Here is a 20823-nt window from a genome sequence, read left to right on the forward strand (position 1 = left end):
CATAATAATTATATATATTTTGTTCTTAAATTGACCAAATATTAAATCCCAGTTGTCATGGATTAAAAAAAGTTGTGTATGACCAATTGTGATTCAATATTTTATGTTTTATTGATGTTTAAAACAATATACCCATGTTCTAGCAATTTTGCCTCGGACAGGAATTAAGCCACGAATACGCCTCAGAGCTTCGAGCCACGTCGTGATTTAGTTGCTTTTGTTTTTTCATGCTCCCAGTGTTTTTTCCTCTTTAAGAGTGATTTTGTGTTGATGCTGTTTTTTGTCCATCATAGTGGATCTTTGGTTTGAATAAACCTCTTTTTTGTTAAAACCGGTGTGAGTCGTGCATTTGAGTTCAATCCCGTTTTCTCAGTCGTAACACATTGTCCTTAAAACAACCCTAAAGATTTGTTTTCAAGGATGAGCAACTCACCGAGTTGAACCTCTGCCTACATCAAATCTGACCCCAAGAACATACTCAACAGGTTCAACAATCTCCCACTTTTCTTCAAAGAACCTTTGTCGTTTGGATCCTGTATTAAACGATGTGAAAGGATTGTCTACAGTGTTTCCCACACAGACTAATTCGTGGCGGTGCGCCACAGATTCATCACCGGCCGCCACACATTGCGTTTCGTTATTATTTTTTTTAACGCTATTATAATACGTATCAATACGCATCGTATTCGTTAAGCTGCATTTCCTTTCCCTGCTCTCCCTCCGTCTCTCTGCCAGTCACGCGTCTCTCTCACATAGCCTGCACACACACAGCCCCTCCCCTCCGTGCACACCACATGTCTCCATCAGCGATATCATCCCTGGAAGCGTGAAAGCTGTGCCTTAGTGCAGAGAAGACGGCTGGCGAAATTCAACGAAAGGTTGGTATCACGTGCACCTTTATAAAATCACACATTAAAAAGTCCTATATAAATATTTTATATTTTGAATACAATGTTGTCCCGTCCCGACCCGACCCATAGCAAACAAGCGATTACGCCTTCTTTATAAAGTTAGGCTAACTATAGTCGCAAGTTTGCGGTAAAAAAAAAAGAAGTAGCCTAGTTGGGTTGTCGAGGTCAAAACACTAGCAGATGTGAATCAAATAAAGTAGGTTTTTAAAACTCTTACACTGAATGTTTGCTGCTTCAATCCAGATGAATATTGAAAAATATTTTCCGCGATTGAAAAAGAGACGTGTTGAGGATGAGGACCAGCCTGAACCGGAGGTATCAGTCTGAAACATGAGCTGAACAGTCCGACCAGTGTAATTAGCCATGTTATTAATTCGTTTACAATATTTTCAGGCTTCAACCAGTGCTGCTCAAGCAGAACGACAGGGTCAGGGGGAGAAAGAGAAAGAGATAGATTCATTAGGCATTGAAGAAAGAGTAGGAGAGGAGGACAGCATCCAACATGCTGCTGTGACTGAGCCAGCTGAAACAACTGGTGAGGTGGACAAACAGATGTAGAAACAGGCAGGTAAGAAAGCAGGTCTCAGTTCAAGGGAACTCATTTCTATTGTTCTGTTTCTGTTTAGATGGGACTTTGGCAACACCCAAAAGCGCCAGACACAGGGCCACTGGATTCAACCCTGAGTGGTTGAACATGCCTCAGTTCAAGTCATGGTTGTACCACACACAGCATGGTAAACTTAATGTCTGCATAATATGCTATCCTTTACAAATATTCAGATTTTTTTTTTTAATTGATTCTTCTTTTTATATCATTAGCTTTTATGTAGGCCTAATACATGTAATATGATTTTAAAGAATCACAAAGTGTGACTGTGGAATGTCTGACTATTTAGCTAATTTCATTAACACATGGTGGCCGTGGACGTGGTGGATGTGTACATGGTGGCCGTGGACGTGGTGGCTGTGGACGTAGTGGTCCTGGAGGCTGTAGACGTGGGCTGCATCAACAACAAGCTGACCAGCCATCAAAGAGTTACAATGACCCTGATACAGGAAATAATATGCCACCAGTCACCCCCAGTCGTCCTCCAGGAGTACACATTGGACACATTTTACGGAGGAACAGCATGACCACGGCACTCGAGTTTTTTCAGCTGTTTTTCTCACTCGAGATGATCACAGAAATATGTTATCATACCAATAGTTATGCTCATGCGCATATTACGGCAGGAAGTCACCATTCTTATGCAAGTTCTGATGGGAGCTGGCTTGAAAGGCTAAATCCAAGAGCCACTGACTGTCTTCTAGCTGTGCATATTCAGCATGGTTTGAACGTTTCAGAAATTCTTTAATTTCAGGCAACAATTCAGAAAACCGTTCCAGAAATGTACCTCTGCTGAGCCACCTTACATCTGTGTGCAGCAGCAGATCTGTGTGTTCTGCACCGATCTCCTCCAGTTGCGCACAGAATAATCGCCTCTGCAGACTCCTGACCTGAACAGAACAGGCAATCTTGTTGGCCACGTCCATCACGTCTTTCATATTTAAAATCTTCCCGCACAACCCTTGCTGGTGAATTATACAATGGCAATTCAGGAAATCTGGGAAAAATTCAGACTGTTTGCAAAATCCAATGAACCCAGGAGTACGTCCAATCATTGCTGGAGCCCCATCAGTTGTAATGGAGATGAGTTTGAAGAGGGGCAACTTGCTCTTACTGACGAATTCCATAAAAACCTGAAAAATATCTGTGCCTCTTGTGTGCCCTTTCAAAGCCAAAATGGTCAGCAGCTCTCCTTTTACACTCATATTTTCAAAAACCATTCTAATGAACACACATAGCTGAGCCACATCCACAGCATCAGTGGATCCTCGAATTGCAGAGAAAAACACTCGCGTGTCAATATCACTCAATTGCTGTTCAACATCCTCCACCATTCCCTCGCATCGCCGTGTAACAGAATTTCTTGATAGCTGCACATCCTGAATAGCAGACACAATCTCCTTTCGATTTTTAAAATCGGCAAAAAGCGCATCTGCGGCTTCCATGAACGCTTCTTTCACAATTTCACTATCCTTGAAAGATTTTTCCATTTGCAAGAACACAACAGACACGATAAGAAGCTATGGTTGCAGCCTTACTCATGGTATTGGGCCTGGTAAAAATGGACTGTTAATCCCTTGACTTTTCGGCGCGCAGTGGTGATTTAGCTGGGAAGTTTGTATCGTAGCTCTTGTGGACTGTCTTGAAATGCCGCTTCAAATTCCCTTTCTTTGGTAAAGCCACATTTGCATTGCAGATAAGACAGATGGACTTGGCATTCGAATACACGAAAAAATAATGCCATGGTAGTATCCACTCGCTCTAGTCAAGTTTCTCGCGCCCTTCCGAGTCCTTAGTTAGAACTTAGCAACCATACCATGCGCGCGCAGATAGAAAGAAGTGTGTGAGATTTTTTCTTTGATTATGCCTGATCTACCTTACTATAGCTGTACAAATCTACACAGTGCTTCACGCGATCAGCAGTTCATTGTGCCTATTTAAGATGTTTTAAGTTGGAAATTTTAATGTAGGCCTATTTTACACAACAGTAGGAGGATAGCCTACACACAACATTTTCTCGCGATCGACTGGTAGACCGCGATCGACTGGTTGGGCACCCCTGGTCTAGCAGATCAAAACTATTTTCCAACTTTTTGCCCAAATCAGTGCCTTGGATCTCTGAACTGCAGTTGAGAACTACATCTCTTGCTTGTCTATGAATATCATTTACAAGCTATTCCATGGACCCCACCATTGCTTGAACAGTGCGCTCAGCAACACCAGATGCTTGTAACTGTGCTACAACAGAACCACACATGTTTAACACATGCTGCTTATCAAAAGTAACCTGGGAGGTTACGGAAGTGTCAGTACAAACTGCATGAAGGTTCATCAGTTTCTCGTCGAGTGTCCACATTGTCCATTGTAATAGTTGAACCAGTGTCCTTGTGCCGACTGAAGAGGTGCTTTTTAAAATCTGCGTGAAGTTGGCACCCCATATGTTAAAAAAACATGTAAAACTATTTCTGATCGTTTGTGCACGATAAATGAACATTTGTGCTCTTTTAATTTTTAAGTTATTAAGGTTTCATTTTTTTCTCTCAGCACCCCATTAATGTCCGAATTGGTTCAAATTGGTCTCATTCGTTTGTGCATGTTTGTGCACGACAAATGAACATTTGTGCTCATACCGTTTTTGAGATATTAAACATAACATTTTGTAAACATATGACGTCACTCAGCACCCCAATATTGTCCGAATCGGTCCAAATGGGTCTCAATCGTTTGTGTGCACGACAAATGAACATTTGTGCTCTTTTAAGCTTTCTCTTTTTAGCTTGTATTTACAGTGTATGCTCATTATCATGTGTGGTCACTTATATGGTGTGTGTTGTACTGATTCTATTGCTGTTTTTGATATATGGTATTTATGGATCATCTGGTATGCCTATTGCAAAAACATCGGTTACATGAGTATCCTATGTAAGATGTTTATGGTGTGTGTGATGGAAAATAGAGATGAAAGAAAGGAAAACCTGAATTACAATTACTGAATTACATTTTGTTTTTACTGAACAATGAACGCATGTATGGAAGAGAACTGAACTTTAAGAGGCAGGAATGAAACGTTTCAAAAGAATAGAAGTTTCAAAAGTTTCATCAAGTTTTAAAAGAACAGTTTGATCGGAGAGGATGGATGGCTGAAAAACTGGCTATTTTTTCACTCCTTTGTATAAATTATGACATGTGGTTGTATTTTTGTTTTGTCAGGTGAACTTGTGACTTTGTTGGCGAGGTCATCACACCGCTCCCAGAGAACAGCCGATCTCCTGCAGAAGGCCACATAGTGTCCAAGGGAGTTCCTGGTCGGCCCTGGAAGAAAGGCCACAATGCCTCGGAGTGTAAATGGCTCGTTGTGCAAGGTGATGTTGGCAGGGAATTCTTCCAGTGCAAAACTCCTCTCTGTTCCTGTTTCAATGTACAGTGCCGCAGTTGAAGGGTCCTCTGTTTTTAGGGGGCTAGGACAATTTCCGGGGGACCTAAGTGGTCGAAAACACTTTGAAGGGGGTGTATTCAATCCCTTCTCAACTGATGCTTGAAGTGCCCCCATTCCCTCTGTATGCAATGTGTCCACATGAACTTGAACTAAGGGAACTTCTCTTGTCTGTGCTAGGCTGTAGCTGCAGTATGGAGAGGAACACAATGCTTGGAGCACAACAGATGGGGCCGCCTCCATTGTTGATGTTATTATGTTCGCCACATGCAATGTGGCATTCACTTCATTTACACCTGACACCAACGGTTCACAGCTGAATGCTTCAAACAGGATTTTTGCCCGTTGCCTGTAAGCATCTTTGTTTATTCCTTTTGTTACGATGGCGTGGACCAAATTGAATAATGGACTCTGGCTTTGTTGGACATACCTGCTGAAGCTGTTACTGTCGCAGAAGGCACAGCACAGGATCTGAAGAAAAGAGTCAAACGCACATGTATTTGTTACGGCAACATTGATTTTCCCCAGTTTTATTGGGCGACTGGCAAGGTGGTTGCCATTTTTCATCAATCCAATTGATATCCTCTGTTTTGGGGCAGAATCTTCATGAAGCCACTCTGGACATGGTGTCAAATATGACTTTCTCTTTTTGGGGGGAACACCAAGGCCTCGCCAGTTTTCAGTTGGCTCGTTTTTGTCTGTGTCCAACGGTAATCCATTGTCTTGTCCATTTTGTTTTCCTCTATCGTCATTGTCTTCCATGGTCCTGTCTTCCATTGTCTTGTCTTCCATTTTGTGATCTTTTATGGTAGCAGAGGACAGCTTCATACTTCCCTCAGTCATAATCAGATGTTGCGCTACAAAGCAATCAACCCGTATGGGCAAGTTGTCATGCTTGAAGAGGCCCTTCTTCAAGTTTTTAAACTCAGCCTCAACGTGAGCAGAACTGGCAGTGATGTTGTGACTTTTGAAAATTGGGACCATAACTCCAGTCCACAGAGGAAGGTAGGAACACATCCGAGTGAGATGAGGGACGAGCTCAGGTAGAAAATGCAAGTTGTCCCTGTCACCATCATTAGCAGCAAAAGACTTGCTCTCCTCACATATGTCGCTAACCCACCTTTGGACATCGCTTCTGCAGGCTTGCAAAGTGTCATCAGTCCTCTGTGGCACATCGGCCCTCTCAGGCACATCCTCTGTGAGTGGTTCCCACTGTGCTGCGATGGCTTTCTTTAGGTTAGTCTTGCAAACTTCTGAGAGGACTGGCGTTCCATGTTTATCACTCCCTTCTGATTCGCTGAGGGCCACAACAACAATGGAGCGAATCATCTCTCTTGCCTGGTGTATTGTGACAGACTGCAAGAGCTGAGCCATGGCTCTCAGGTAGAACTCCCTTACCCGGTTCCCTTTCTTCCTGAGACACTCCCAGCGACTAATTATCTTCATGCAATGAGCGACATCCACCCTGATGAAGCTTGGAGGTAATGTGGAGTACTCTTTGCCCATCAGTACCCCGAAACACTGATTAATGTACGCTTTGAGGTCAGGTTGAAGAGTGAAGGCCTTAACAACTCCTCCCAGGAGTGCAAGAGAGAAGTCACACACAGCTTCTTTTGGCACAGCTGCACCTGCTCGTCGCCATTCAGACAACCAATTTTGTATGGCTTGGATGTCATGACGTTCTGAGAGCATCTGCACCACTGGAACGTGAACACCTGGTGAGGACAAAACCCCTTGATACAGAAAGATATGCCCTGATGTTCCAGTGGGTCGTCTTAATTTTTTCACCTCTGTGCCTGTAGCATCAAAACTAACAGTGGAGCCTGGCAGCTTTGACATTGCCTTGTACACATGCATTTGAGAGGTCGACCAGTAGTGACAGAAAAATGTGTCAAGGCCTATGTCATGAATGCTTCCATTGTGAGGCACACTGTTTCATCACCTGTAGTGACATAATGGGGTCTTGGTTACCTAGCTCTTTACTCCTTTTTTCATGTTTAGCCTTTCTAAGGGTAGCTAGATTTGGCAGGTGGCTAGGCTCTGGATCACCTAACTCCATAATGTTGTGAGCCTCTGTCACTCGCCATACATTAGGCAGTTTTTTGCCCTGACACAGCTCCTCTGACACAGTTTTTCGTCGTGCCCCAGTTAATCTCCTTCTCCTTTTCCCAGTGTGTAGATTGTCATCGATATTCAGAATTTTACATTGTAGCTGCACTGGTTTGCCCTCTTCTGGCATGCTCTCACTGATGATGGATCATTTTGAATTGCATTCAGTGCAGTAACCAGTAATATCTATGGGCTTTGACACACTGTTTGGGTACTTTGGCTCTTTTGAATGTAAGAGTGCATGAGGATTTAGTGCTCTCCCATATCTTTTGATTTAAAAAATCAGTCCATGTTCCACGCTTTAGAACTGTGTACTGTCTAGTTTGTCCACTTGTATTGTTGTATTCAACCTCTTCTTTCCATACAGTACCCCACTCTTCAGAGGACAGGGTAATCTGAAAATCTGTGTTATGTGGGTCATCACTGATGTATTCTGGCTCCATGTCAGCAGGTTCATCACTCTCTTCATTTTTAATCCCTAGGCTTTCCCAACAGTTGTGCCTATTTAACTTGACAAATGTGTACAGGTTTTTGGGTGACATTTCCCCTCCGAGTTGGTCACTAAGCTGTTTCCACACTGTATTTGTGGGACCTGCAATGCCATGCTCAGTCACCCCACTGTGTTTAGCAGCCTTTAGTTCATTTATGAACTTCATCCTTGTCCCAAACTGATGGTCTTGGCATCCAACAAAAAACAGAGGGAATGGACTCAATTTCATATTGCCCAACTTGTAAGCATACCTATGGAAAAGGAGACCAGTCCTCCTATTAGTGTGTGTGTGTGTGTGTGTGTGTGTGTGTGTGTGTGTGTGTGTGTGTGTGTGTGTGTGTGTGTGTGTGTGTGTGTGTGTGTGTGTGTGTGCGTGCGCATTAGGGTGGTCCTTGATAAAAAAATGCCTTGTTACAGCTCTCAACCATGGTATAAAAAAGGACCACCCCATTATGAATGTCAGTGTGGCATACAGAGTCATTAGTGAGTTGAGATACCTCCCTTATGAGTAATTACATGTGAAGTTAAAATAACTTATGTTCAGAGGGTGTTGGAAATTGTCTGTGTGTGTTTCTGAGGGTTATTGTTTGAATGTTTTAGTGTTTTAGTGTCGTAATATGCAGTGTCAAACTCCAACCAGCGGGGGGCGCGTTCGCTACAGTGAGTTCAAGGAAAAGCGAAGTCTCGCGGGAATACTAAGAAAACACAACAGCACACACGAGTGAAGGAGTGTGTGTGGCGAATAATTCTGATGTATTTTGTCCTTGCAGGTAATGAGGGAGAGTTGGAGTTGTGTAGTTGATGTGTTTTGTGAATGTGTTATATGTGTGTTAATGATCCCGGTTGGATTCATTGTGGTCGATTGTATGGGAGCGTTGCGGGTTAAGTGGCTAGCCAGTGGTTAGCGCTGGTTGTTTGGGTGTCTCGCACAAGCGGGAATTTAGAGATTGCAATTATGAGCTGGTGTACAGAGCCCGGACTGCTCGCGTAGATTTTTATATGTCATAGATAAATAAATTGTTAACGAGATGCATAATTGATTTGGTTAATGTGATGTTTTATAGACATGATTATCGGTTGAATGTTTGTGCCGATGTTTATCTGTTAATATAGTGAACAGATATAGTTAATATAGTGAATTCTAAGAAAAACACAACAGCACACACGAGTGAAGGAGTGTGTGTGGCGAACTGTGTGTGTAATTCTGAAGCATTTTGTCCTTGCAGAACAAAATAAACCACTTAAAAATTAAATGTGTAGTGGAGGGCAACTTCCTTCTGTACCACGCTACATCAGCACTGGTCACCACTGTCCACCTTCCAATCCCCTTCCCCCACCCACTGTTGCACATTTGATACATTGCTCGGGTTTCCCAGTCTAGTGGACCTCATGCTTAGCAATATAAGAAATGCTAAAAAGTTGACATTGATGCCATTATTTAAAATAAAGAGGCTCTGTATGACCAACATTATGACTGAAGTGCATCTTTTACCATCACAGGGTACTTTTATGAGTCCTGCAATATATCACACAGTGAGCCTCAAACTATACACCTAATATGAGCATTTAACATTTGCATTTGCTAACATTATCAATGTTGTTAATAAAAGGAAGGGTTAGGGCAATAAACGCTTTCTGGAATAACCCACGGATAAATAAACGGACACGTCTTCGAAAGCTTCGATACATGTATGCTACAACTTTACTCACCTAGGTGAGTAAAGTCTTCTGAGAGCTCTCAGAAGACAAACACCGGTGTTAGTAAAGGAAACGTTTGAATAGAAGTAGCGTTAAGATTTTCCCGCCGTTGTCTTCGGTAGCACGACTACGCCGCATGACAGATAGCGTCACTTGTTATAAATATGAAGCCTTAGAACTTTAGAAATGTAAAAGCGCAAACGTTTATTCTTCGTGCACAAACGATTGAGACCAATTTGGACATTCTTGCTGAGTGAAAAACCTTAATAACTTTAAAATTAAAAGAGCACAAATGTTCATTTTTCGTGCACAAACGAAGCACAAACGATTGAGACCCATTTGGACCGATTCGGACAATATTGGGGTGCTGAGTGACGTCATATGTTTACAAAATGTTATGTTTAATATCTCAAAAACCGTATGAGCACAAATGTTCATTTATCGTGCACAAACGATGCACAACGATCAGAAATAGTTTTACATGTTTTTTTAACATATGGGGTGCCAACTTCACGCAGGTCTTTTTAAACCCTGAATAAGTACAAAATGATAAAGAACATCCCGGCTGACCACATTTCAAACGTAATGACTTTCCGGGATATAAACCATGGGGAAATTTTACATGCTGACAAAGCAATGCAGAACTTTTGTGGTGTCCCTTACGGATAAAAACAAATCAGCATATTTGCAACCAGGGATGTATATAATTTCAGGTATCAGTGTGCAGTAGCCTTGCTCTAAGTTTTTTGACTCTGGGACTCTCTAGTGCACTTCCAATATCAATGTTAAATACCGTGGTTTGGATGAAAGTGTAGAAGCTGTTGAGGGTTTCATGGTAGATGACACTGAAGATGAAGTGGGCTTTGAAGAGTTCATTGAAGGCTGCCATGGATGTCTGCCCCTTGCAAGGTATGGCCTTGCGGTCAACGATGACAGAACCGTTGAATGTTGTTCTTCTGTTCACCAACACACAGCAGGAAGGGCTGCCCTGGTTCCAAACTTCGAAAGGAAGGTCTCAACACTGGCTCCAATCTGCAAAAACGTACAGACAGAATTTGTAATGGCAGACTAAGCTACTTAAAACAAAAGTGTCCCACCTCAAGGAGTGTCAGTGATATAACAAGTGCATAATAAAAACTAAAACAATGCCTACCTTAAGATATCTCACAACATGGCTGACAGCTTGATACAAGCCAATTTTAGCAGTCTTCTTATGGCCTTTTGAGGTTGGGGGGAGTAGATGAACCAAGAGTAGAATGCTTGACAGGTCACTGTCCCATCCTAGGGGCAAAAAATATGCAATTATATCAGTCAGTCATTAAAAGTGGAAAATAGTCTTAAATTAAGGTTACGCAACTCATAACATTGAAAGGTGTCAAGATGTTCAGTAAATCTGCAAGAGAAAATACTTGCCTGACTCATTTGAGTTTTGTTGTGCGGACAAGAGGTCATCAACATGAACATTAGAATGTAGATTCTTGCAGTCTGCCAAGATCCTAGGTTTGAAGAAAGTGGGCCATCTCGCTAACAATTTTCCAAAAATGTCTTCTCCAAACATCATGGTGTAATCTTGGTCAATCTACAGGAAAAACACCAGGAGTCATGGCAACCCCTCACACCATCCAAATCATTTACAAATAAGACACTAAATATGACATGTTGCTCTTACCAAACCAGGGATGTCAAGGAAACACATCCAGGACTGTTGAAGAGGCTTGCTGGTCTTGGATCAATGCTTGCCGACACTGAAATGTTGCTTTCATCTTCTCTTTGACAACTGATTCATCAGCTGAATGCTTCATGAAGGATATTGCCTCTCTGCATTCCTCGCCAGTCAGTTGCCCACAAGTTAAGAGAAATCCCTCTTGCTCTATGGACCATCTTGATAGGTAGTGCTGGGGGAGCATCTCAGGGACTGCAGTGTTGCGCTGAACCGTCTTTATCCTCCATGCCAAGTAGCCAGATCCACCATCTGGATCATAGTAGTGTTCCTGTAACATCCAAAAATAAATCAAAACTGAGAACACAGAAGTGACAGCATTACAGGAAGGTTAAAAAGTTAAGAATGAACACGCTTCCTTTTCACAAATTTGAATACAGGTCATTCATTAAATAGACTTACGTATCCGTTCTTTGAGTATGGATCTTGAAGACATGGAAATAGAGTGATGATGCCAAAAGCATACTTTTCTCGCACATTTGTTGGATGGATCCTCCTTTAAAAAAGGATAATATATATTTTAGGTTAAAAGTATAAATGCCTTATTGCTTTAACATGTGAGCAGCTGTTTTCAAAATGTACATTACTGAGCACTATCTGTGAAAATATGATTAACACCCAAGGGAATATTCAGTCCTTACCCATGAACTTCGATCATGTCAGCCACTAGTAGGTTTACCATCTGTCGTGTACCATCCAACAATGTTTTAATGGTTTCATACTCTTGCACGATTTTTCCACCCCTAGCTTAGACTGGAAAACATCTCTGACCATCTATAACATAAAGAAGAATCATATAGGAAGGCATTATGTTGGGCATTCCTGCATTAAAAAAAAAAAAGCTTATCTGCACAATATATCAATGTCGTGTGTGTTTTACTCACACGTGGAGCTACACACCCAACTACCGATAACAGCAAGTATTGCTAACACATTGAGCTAAAAACCTGTGGCTAACGATAGCAGCTAATATTACTGACAAGTTGAACTACTAGCTGCTATCGTTAGCCTCGGGTGTTTAGTTCCACTTGTTAAAAATATTTGCTGATATCGTTAGCCTCGGGTGTAAAGCTTCGCATGTTAGTAATATATTAAAGTAGCATTTATAAGCCTCAAATCTAATTAATTAATGAATTAATAATTACAGGAGCTACTGACTTTGGTCACGGGTATTTACCTCCACGTGTTAGTAATATTAGCTGCTATCATTAGCCTCGGGTAATTACCTCCACGTGTTAGTAATATTAGCTGTTATCATTAGCCTCGACTTGTTAGTAATATTAGCTACTATCGTTAGCCTCAGGTGTTTAGCTTCACATGTTAGTAATATATCAAAATAGCATTTATAAGCCTCAAATCTTATTAATTAATTATTTATAATTACAGGAGCTACTGTCTTTGGTCACCGGTATTTACCTCCACGTGTTAGTAATATTAGCTGCTACCGTTAGCTGCACGTGTTTAGCTTTAACTTTAGCTGCTAAAAGTTCTAACAGCTGAAGCCTAACACCCGTGGCTAATGATAGTAGCTAATATTACTAACATATGGAGCTAAACACCCCAATGAAAGACTTTATAATGATATTACAAAGAGGTTTAGGCTAAACAACCCTGGCTAATGATAGCAGCTAATATTACTAGCACACGGAGCTAAGACAGCAGCCAATGTAAAAACATTAGTATGTAGCTGAAGGTAAGCGCTGGTTTATTAACCCCCTAAATAAATAAACACCTGTGCTAAGCTACTGGGTTGAAACATTTGCTGAAGTACTTACACATATGTCACGTTTATCCTCCAAATGTGGTATGTTCCTCCGACTTGGTCTCCCGCCTCGACTTCGCACACTCACAGTCACGGCCACGCCCAACAGAGCAACAGTGATCCATAGAAAGAGAGATTGTAAGACTGGCTCTGTAATTAAATCAACACTCTTAGAGTTGTTTGGAGAATTCAACAATTGACTCCCTGTTTCAACACCAACTCGTTTTGAATAATAACTATCTTGGAGTTGAATGAAACTTAATATGAGTTTAAACAACTCTACATTTAAACTCCCAACTCCAACACTGAAAATATAACACTTTTGATTTTGCTGTGTATCTATCTATCTATTTTTTTACTAAAAAAAAGAAAGAAATTGATATAAATGAGATTAAAGGTAAATAAATAATGAGACGTAGCTGTATCAGGGGGGGGCTTGCTTGCTTTTGTGACATTAAAAACTCTTTAGCAACTTCGAACTCAGCGTCAATTATAGTCGATTGTGACAGATCGAGAATATGCTTCACAGCTGGTAGGAGGGGCATCAATGACCGCTAGGGGGGGCACGGCCCTCGAATGCCCCCCCTTAGCGCCGGCACTGAAGACATAACATAAGTTATAGCACAACCGACTACAGCAGCTTCTACTGAGTCCGGGTGTGCCCCCGTGCATTACAACAAGGAACATTTTTGTTCGTCCACAGGAGTTTCAAAAACAAAAAAAACATGTGGCGAAAGTGTCTACCGCAAGTCATGCACGTAGAATGCCATTACATCACGTGATGCGAGGCATGTACGTAGAATGCCATGACATCACGTGATGCGAGGCATGTTCGAAGAATCCCGTGACATCACGCCATGCAAGGCAATAATTGCATGACGTCACATGGTGTTTAAAGAGACGTCGTGACATGACGTCATGATGATCAAAGGCTATCTTCAGGTTGATAGATTTGCATGATGTCAAACATGACCAAAGGCACATAAATTCCTTGTTATTAGGAAGACTACCTGTAACCTTGTAGCCACAGAATCCAAGTTAGATTAGCGTTGGTGGGGTGTATTTTTTGGTCGACGAACAGACCATAACCAAAATTACTTTCAACTGCACTGGTATTTAAAAGCAATTTCTTGTTATTGGACGGGTTTTGAGCACTATCAGAGACATAATGGAAAGGAAAGAGATGTCTCAAGATTCTTACCAGGATGCCCTTTGCGTTAAAGCAAAAGTGGACCCAAATTGCCTCTATGTGCACGAGGAGCCTCAGGAGCCCTCACAAAGCGTTCCTGAAAACGTGTGTGAACGAATCGTGGACATGTTAGACCATGTTTGGACTCTTCATGCGGAGGAAAGAGCAAGCATAGAAAAATATTACGCAGAGAGGACTAAAAAGCAGGAGGAACTCCTGTCAGACACAATAACAATACTGGACACTCATAAAGAGATAAAGGGAGAAAATCACATGAGTAAAAGTTCCCATCAAAAGCTCATCAACTTGCAACAATGCAGTATTACTAAACCATTGGAAAATGAAGAAAAAGTTATGGCTGAGCTCAGTGCTGAGAATGAGAGGGTACATGAGCTAATGGAATCAGTAATAACGTCGCTTAACTTGAAGTTAAGTGAAGTGAGGGAGGAAAGTTCTAAGCATTTAACAAAACTGGAAGAGGAGAAGTTGGGTTTGACTGAGAAGAATACAACTATTACTGCAGCAATTGAATCACTAAAGCTTGAAAAACAGGCAGAGATAGAACAGTTGAGACTAGCACTGCAAGATTTTCAGGATATGGTAGTATTTCGGAATGAACAAGATAAGAGCAATGCAGATGAGCTGGTTAGACTTACTGCTGAACTTGATTCTGTGAGAGCTCAAAGACAGGCAGAGATAGAAGAGTTAAGGCTTGAACGGCTTGATCTTCAGGATAATATTGTCTTTCTGAAAGATGAGAATAACTGCAATGTAGATGAGCTGGCTCGACTTCAGCCTCTGATAGTAAAAGAAAGTGAGGAAAATAAAAGCCTGAAAATAGCTGTGCTAGGTCTTCAGGACCAACTGGAAGAGGCAAGGATGCAAATCTTGATTCATAAAGAGCTAACAAGAACAAATGAAGGAGAAATTGAAGAAAAGCACCAAGTGATGATGGAATCTGTGACTGCCTCACTTCAGTTGGAGTTAAGAGAAAGCAGAGAGTATTATAACACAAAAATTAGTAGGTCAGAGGAGGAGAATTTGGGGTTGAGTGAGAAGAATGCCAACATTACTGCTGAACTTGACTCTGTGAGAGCTCAAAGACAGGCAGAGATAGAAGAGTTAAGGCTCGAACGGCTTGATCTTCAAGATAATATTGTCTTTCTGAAAGATGAGAATAACTGCAATGTAGATGAGCTGGCTCGACTTCAGCCTCTGATAGTAAAAGAAAGCGAGGAAAATGAAAGCCTGAAAATAGCTGTGCTAGGTCTTCAGGACCAACTGGAAGAGGCAAGGATGCAAATCTGGATTCATAAAGAGCTAACAAGAACAAATGAAGGAGAAATTGAAGAAAAGCACCAAGTGATGATGGAGTCTGTGACTGCCTCACTTCAGTTGGAGTTAAGAGAAAGCAGAGAGTATTTTAACACACAAATGAGTAGGTCAGAGGAGGAGAATTTGCGTTTGAGTGAGAAGAATGCCAACATTACTGCTGAACTTCACTCTGTGATAGCTCAAAAACAGGCAGAGATAGAAGAGTTGGGGCTTGAACAGCTTGAATGCCAGAATAATATAATCTTTCTGAAAAATGAGAATAACTGTAATGCAGATGAGCTGGCTCGACTTCAGGCTCTGATAGTAAAAAAAGACGAGGAGAACAAAAACCTGAAGACAGAAATGGAGGATTATGAGTACCAACTGAAGGATACTAAAGAACTAATCCTGGTCAATCGGGAGTTATATACATTGGAGCAAGCTGAGAGTGCTGAGCAAATGCTGCAAAACGCAAAATTGGAATTAAGTGAGAGGATTGAAATTATTACAGCTGAATTTAAGTTTCATATGGAGCAAAAACAGGCAGAGAATGAACAGTTGGGGCTAGCACTGCATGATCATCAGGAAAGGGAAGTACTTCTGAATGAGCAGAATACAAACTTGAAGACAGCTGTGCAAGATTTTCAGCAACAAATAGAGGAGGCTCATCAACACATTGCTTGTCAGCAGCAAGTAAATGATGAGCTCAGGATTCTCACAGGTGATTTGCAACAATCACTTTTGGATTCTAAGATGGTTCTGAAACACGATGAGAGCCTCCTGGAAAAGACACTCGAGCAGCCAAGAGACGACAGCCTCCTGGAGATTACACCTACAGAGCATGTAGACAAGAGCCTCCTAGAGGTTACACCTGAGGAGCAGATAGACGAAAGCCTCATTGAGATTAGACCTGAGCAGCAGATAGACGAGAGCCTCCTGGAGATTAAACCTGAGGAGCATATAGATGAGAGCCTCCTGGAGATTAAATCTGAGGAGCATATAGACAAGAGCCTCCTAGAGGTTACACCTGAGGAGCAGATAGATGAGAGCCTCCTGGAGATTAAACCTGAGGAGCATATAGATGAGAGCCTCCTGGAGATTAAATCTGAGGAGCATATAGACAAGAGCCTCCTAGAGGTTACACCTGAGGAGCAGATAGATGAGAGCCTCCTGGAGATTAAACCTGAGGAGCATATAGACGAGAGCCTCCTGGAGATTAAATCTGAGGAGCATGTAGACAAGAGCCTCCTAGAGGTTACACCTGAGGAGCAGATAGATGAGAGCCTCCTGGAGATTAAACTTGAGGAGCATATAGACGAGAGCCTCCTGGAGATTAAATCTGAGGAGCATGTAGACAAGAGCCTCCTAGAGGTTACCCCTGAGGAGCAGATAGATGAGAGCCTCCTGGAGATTAAACCTGAGAAACATATAGACGAGAGCCTCCTGGAGATTAAACCTGAGGAGCATATAGATGAGAGCCTCCTGGAGATTAAATCTGAGGAGCCAAGAGATGAGAACCTCATGGAGATTAGACCTGAGGATAAAAAAGTGAGCTATTTTGAGACCATACCTGAGGAGCAGAGTGATGAAATGGAGTCGACATCTGAAGATATCTCTATTGAGACAACTCCTGAAGACCGGAGCGATGAAAGCTCTATTGAAACAACTCCTAAAGATGAGAGCGATGAAAGCTCTATTGAGACAACACCTAAAGTCCACAGCATCAAAAGTCTCCCAGAGTCTCAACTTCCTGAGGCTCCGACCAGAGGTTTTTTGGGTCGTAGTGCTGAGGGTCTACTAAATCTTGCTCTGCAATTTAGTATCAGCGCTTTATTGACTATTACCTGTAGTATCATAGCCACATCAGTGGATGGTTTCAACCCAGACTGCAGCGAGCCAAGCTATTCATGCAGCATGCTAATGTCATTCTGCAAAAACGCAGGACCCCCCCCCTTCTGAAAAGCTATGGCCAAATTGTTTGTTATTGTTTGTAATGTGGTATATTTATTGATAATTTATGTTTACAAATGAAGAGGCAGGATGATGCTCCCAAGCCAGTTTGGGTTTACGCTGGTTACTCCGTTTTTTCCCGCAGACAAACATTAACGTCAACAAAAGAAAAGAAAAGAAATCAAAGCTGCATAGAGCGTTAATGATTAGAGGCTAATGAAAGCCAATTTGAAATACGGTGTGTTTGAAAAAATATTTGAAATGTGTGTAACAAATTGCGTGAATAGAATCAGAATCAGAATCAAGTTTATTGCTAGGTATATGTTTACACGTACATTTGCTTTGGTGTTATGTTTTGGTGCAAACATAACTTCATAGCAAGTTTAAAATATAAAGATAATTTTTTTAAAGTATTTTTACAAAACAATTTAGCATAAAAAAAAAAATAAAGACTGCTAAGTAGTTGCACCAAATCTAAATCTACAAAAAACAGAAGGGAAGAAACTGTTCAGGTGGCGAGAGTTTTTGATCCTGATGGAGCGGGCCCCCTGCCAGGGGGGAGGGGGGCTAAATGTTTGTGTACAGGGTGGGAGGGGTCAGCCACAGTCTTCCCTGGATTCGTGCAGGTTGTGTTGAAATGGCAGATTGCAGCCGACACCCTCCCTGCCAAGTGGATGAGATGCTGCAGCCTGCCCTTGTCCTTGGCTGTAGCTGCAGCGTACCAGTTGGTGATGGAGCAGGTGAGGATGGACTCTATGTGGGCCGTGTAGAAAGTTCACCATTATCGTTTTCGGCAGGTTGAATTTCTTCAGCTGCCGCAGGAAGAACATCCTCTGCTGGGCTTTTTTGGTGAGGGAGCTGATGTTCTGCTCCCTTGAGGTCCTGGTTGATTATGGTGCCCAGGAAGCGGATGTACCCCACAGCAGTTACTGAGGAGTTACACAGAGTGGTAGTTTGATACAAGTTGTCGTTATTTGTAAAATTAAGATTAATAGAGATTTCAAGATTGAGTTTAATACATTTATATATATCCGGCCTGATCACTCCCCGCTGATATTTTAACACAAAACATTGAGGGCTGATAATTAAACTCCTATCTAGGACCGCAACTAACGATTATTTTAGTAGTCGACTAGTCAGTAGATTATTTTTTTTCGATTAGTCGATTAGTCAACGATTAACCCTCGCATTCCACCGTTGACATTGGCCTCATGTCGTGGACCAGCATGTTTAGAACGCTCTCAGTGAGGAGTCTGGCCATTTGAGGGGTGCAGACGCCTCTCCGCAGGAAGAAGTCATCCACACGCCTTTGCTTTGAACGTCTAAAATGGCAAAATAAAAATAGAAAACTATTAGGCATAGTTACCACAAATTGTAGACTTAAATTAATCAATTTTATTGATTTTATCTGACAAATTAATGATTTATGATTAGTTATGTATACACTTATTTATCTACGGTATTTATCTATCTTCCTATCTATTTAGCATACGTGCAGTCATGCAGCGCTGAGTGAAGTTAGGTAGGCGAGGTGACCGTGTGAATTTACAATGTTAACATGAGGGAAGAGGGACACTTAGACTGTAATTCAATGTTCTTATGCAATTGGGTTAACACATTATCTTTCATGAGAGGGCCTAAAAATAACTAATGTCACTCTGGACTAGAGGACGCGTTTTCTGAAAGGTAAACAAAAACCGGCTAATTTACCCATCCGGAACTTCGGGCGCTAGACGTCCTGGGTGTTTGCGTTTAAGATGCTCATGCATCGCCGTTGTACTGCCGTGGTAGGCCAGCTGTGCGTTGCAGACAGTACACTTGACTTGTTTATTAGCTTTATTTTCCTTAAAAAATGCCCACACTTTAGATAATCGCGGTCTCAATTTTACTGCAGTCTGCTCACGCTGATCCGGAGCCTCTGCCATGACTCATCTCTGTTAAACTTCGTCAGTGGTTGGTTTAGGACGCAGATGGTGCAAAGACGAAGCTGCTACTTCTTTTTTTATTTTATTGGCGGTTGGCATCCAACTCGGTGCATTACCGCCACCACCTGTTACGGGTGTGGAGCATCAATGGGGATTAGATATTTTATAAACAAAACAATGGAAAATTAATGGTCCTTTTGATCCCCTTCAGAACCGGAAGCAGTAAAATGCTAATCCACAGCATACAAAATGACGGTGGTGGCTTGCCAACTCTATTGCAATTTCATTTGCGTGTGTTCTAATGAACCATGAGTTAAATGCCTAGGTTGCTTAACACCTATCCCATGGAGCATAGAGGTGGATGCTGGGTTGATCACATGTAATTTTCCACTCCAACCACTAGATGGTAGACATTACTTACTCAAAAGTACTATGTTGTTTAAAAACGTCCTCAGTTTAATTTAAGTAACAATGATATATCACAAATGCATTTATCTTTTATGGATTAACTATTTGCCAAAGCAAGAAGTTGCATTAATTAAGTAGCGTTGATATCAGATTAAAAAAACAACTTAATATTATTGCTTGAACTAATTACAATTATATGTTATCTGTTAAAAAATGTGTTTTTCACTCCATTGCTTTTCATTATCTTCAATAAAAACGGGATCATTGAAGCATAACAAGTCTTGCTGGTTGAGTCTGTATTATCTTGTTATCTCAAAATTGTATTTGTTTAATTATTTGTATTATGTATTGCATTTAACGTAATAATTCATTGGAGTTCCCGTTCCATGCCATACAGTATACTTACTAAAAGAGGTAGTTCCATTCATGTTTCTTGTAATGGAGCTGTGATATTTGTGGTACAAAGGAGTTTATTTACTGAGGGTCTCCACCAGGGATTAAGCTCACAGTTTATTCATGAAGTGCATAAACAGCTGGAGTAATGGCATCAACAGCCCATAGCTGAACCAGCCTTCATGGTTCTGGCCCACACCACCCTGTCTGCTGTTTAAATGTTAAATTCTCCCTGAAATACTGCATATTTTACTACCGTGAAAGAAGGTACCTCACTCTGGTAAACGTTGAGTTTCCCTCTGCTGGCAAAACAGTAATTTCAGGGAAATGCCCATCAGTGTCAAATGATTAGAGATTGGTAATGTGGTTGCTAAACAGCTTGAAGTCAACATTTATGACTTCTGTCACTCCCTCAGAAATGCAGAATTTGTAAATATTAGTTTTGGAAAAATAGGCAGTGTAAACCTGGAGCTTGATGGTTCTGTCTTAGGTTTCAACTGCTCCCATTTTACAACACAGCAGTCCAGCTTCTCCTCAATGCAACTTGTCAAGCTCATGCATATTTAACTGTCTGGGCTACTATCAGATGAACCTCACCAGCAGAAGGGGTGGTGCTGCGGAGATGATGAAGATGTGTAAAGCGAGGGGGCTGGGTTTTAAGGGAACCAGCTACACCTGCCCCTCCTCACCAGGAGTGGATGCGTTACGACATGGACAGGAGACCTCGACAAAAGGAAGCGCACATGATCTAAAGACTGAAACCTGGATCTATACTTTCATTTGCTCTCCTCGTTCCACACCAGTCTTTATCTAAACTGGATCTTAAGAAGATGAAACAAGTTCCTGAGTCTCTGGCTGTTTGGCTCTTTGGACATTGAGGACTACTTTAGCCCTCCTTTCACTTGTCCACTGAA

General features: G+C 41.6%; 1 long non-coding RNA gene across 1 annotated transcript; it reads right to left on the minus strand.

The window, feature by feature from the left end:
* Window positions 1–11025: 11025 nt before the first annotated feature.
* LOC134876152 (uncharacterized) lies at window positions 11026–12819 on the minus strand. The gene is made up of 4 exons (XR_010167344.1): window positions 12744–12819; window positions 11610–11742; window positions 11371–11464; window positions 11026–11239 (listed from the first exon to the last, which is right to left on the minus strand). It is a non-coding gene; the product is annotated as an uncharacterized LOC134876152 (long non-coding RNA).
* Between the last annotated feature and the right edge of the window lie 8004 nt (window positions 12820–20823).

This window comes from Eleginops maclovinus, chromosome 2 (assembly GCF_036324505.1).
Source record: "Eleginops maclovinus isolate JMC-PN-2008 ecotype Puerto Natales chromosome 2, JC_Emac_rtc_rv5, whole genome shotgun sequence".
In the NCBI taxonomy this organism is placed as follows: domain Eukaryota; kingdom Metazoa; phylum Chordata; class Actinopteri; order Perciformes; family Eleginopidae; genus Eleginops; species Eleginops maclovinus.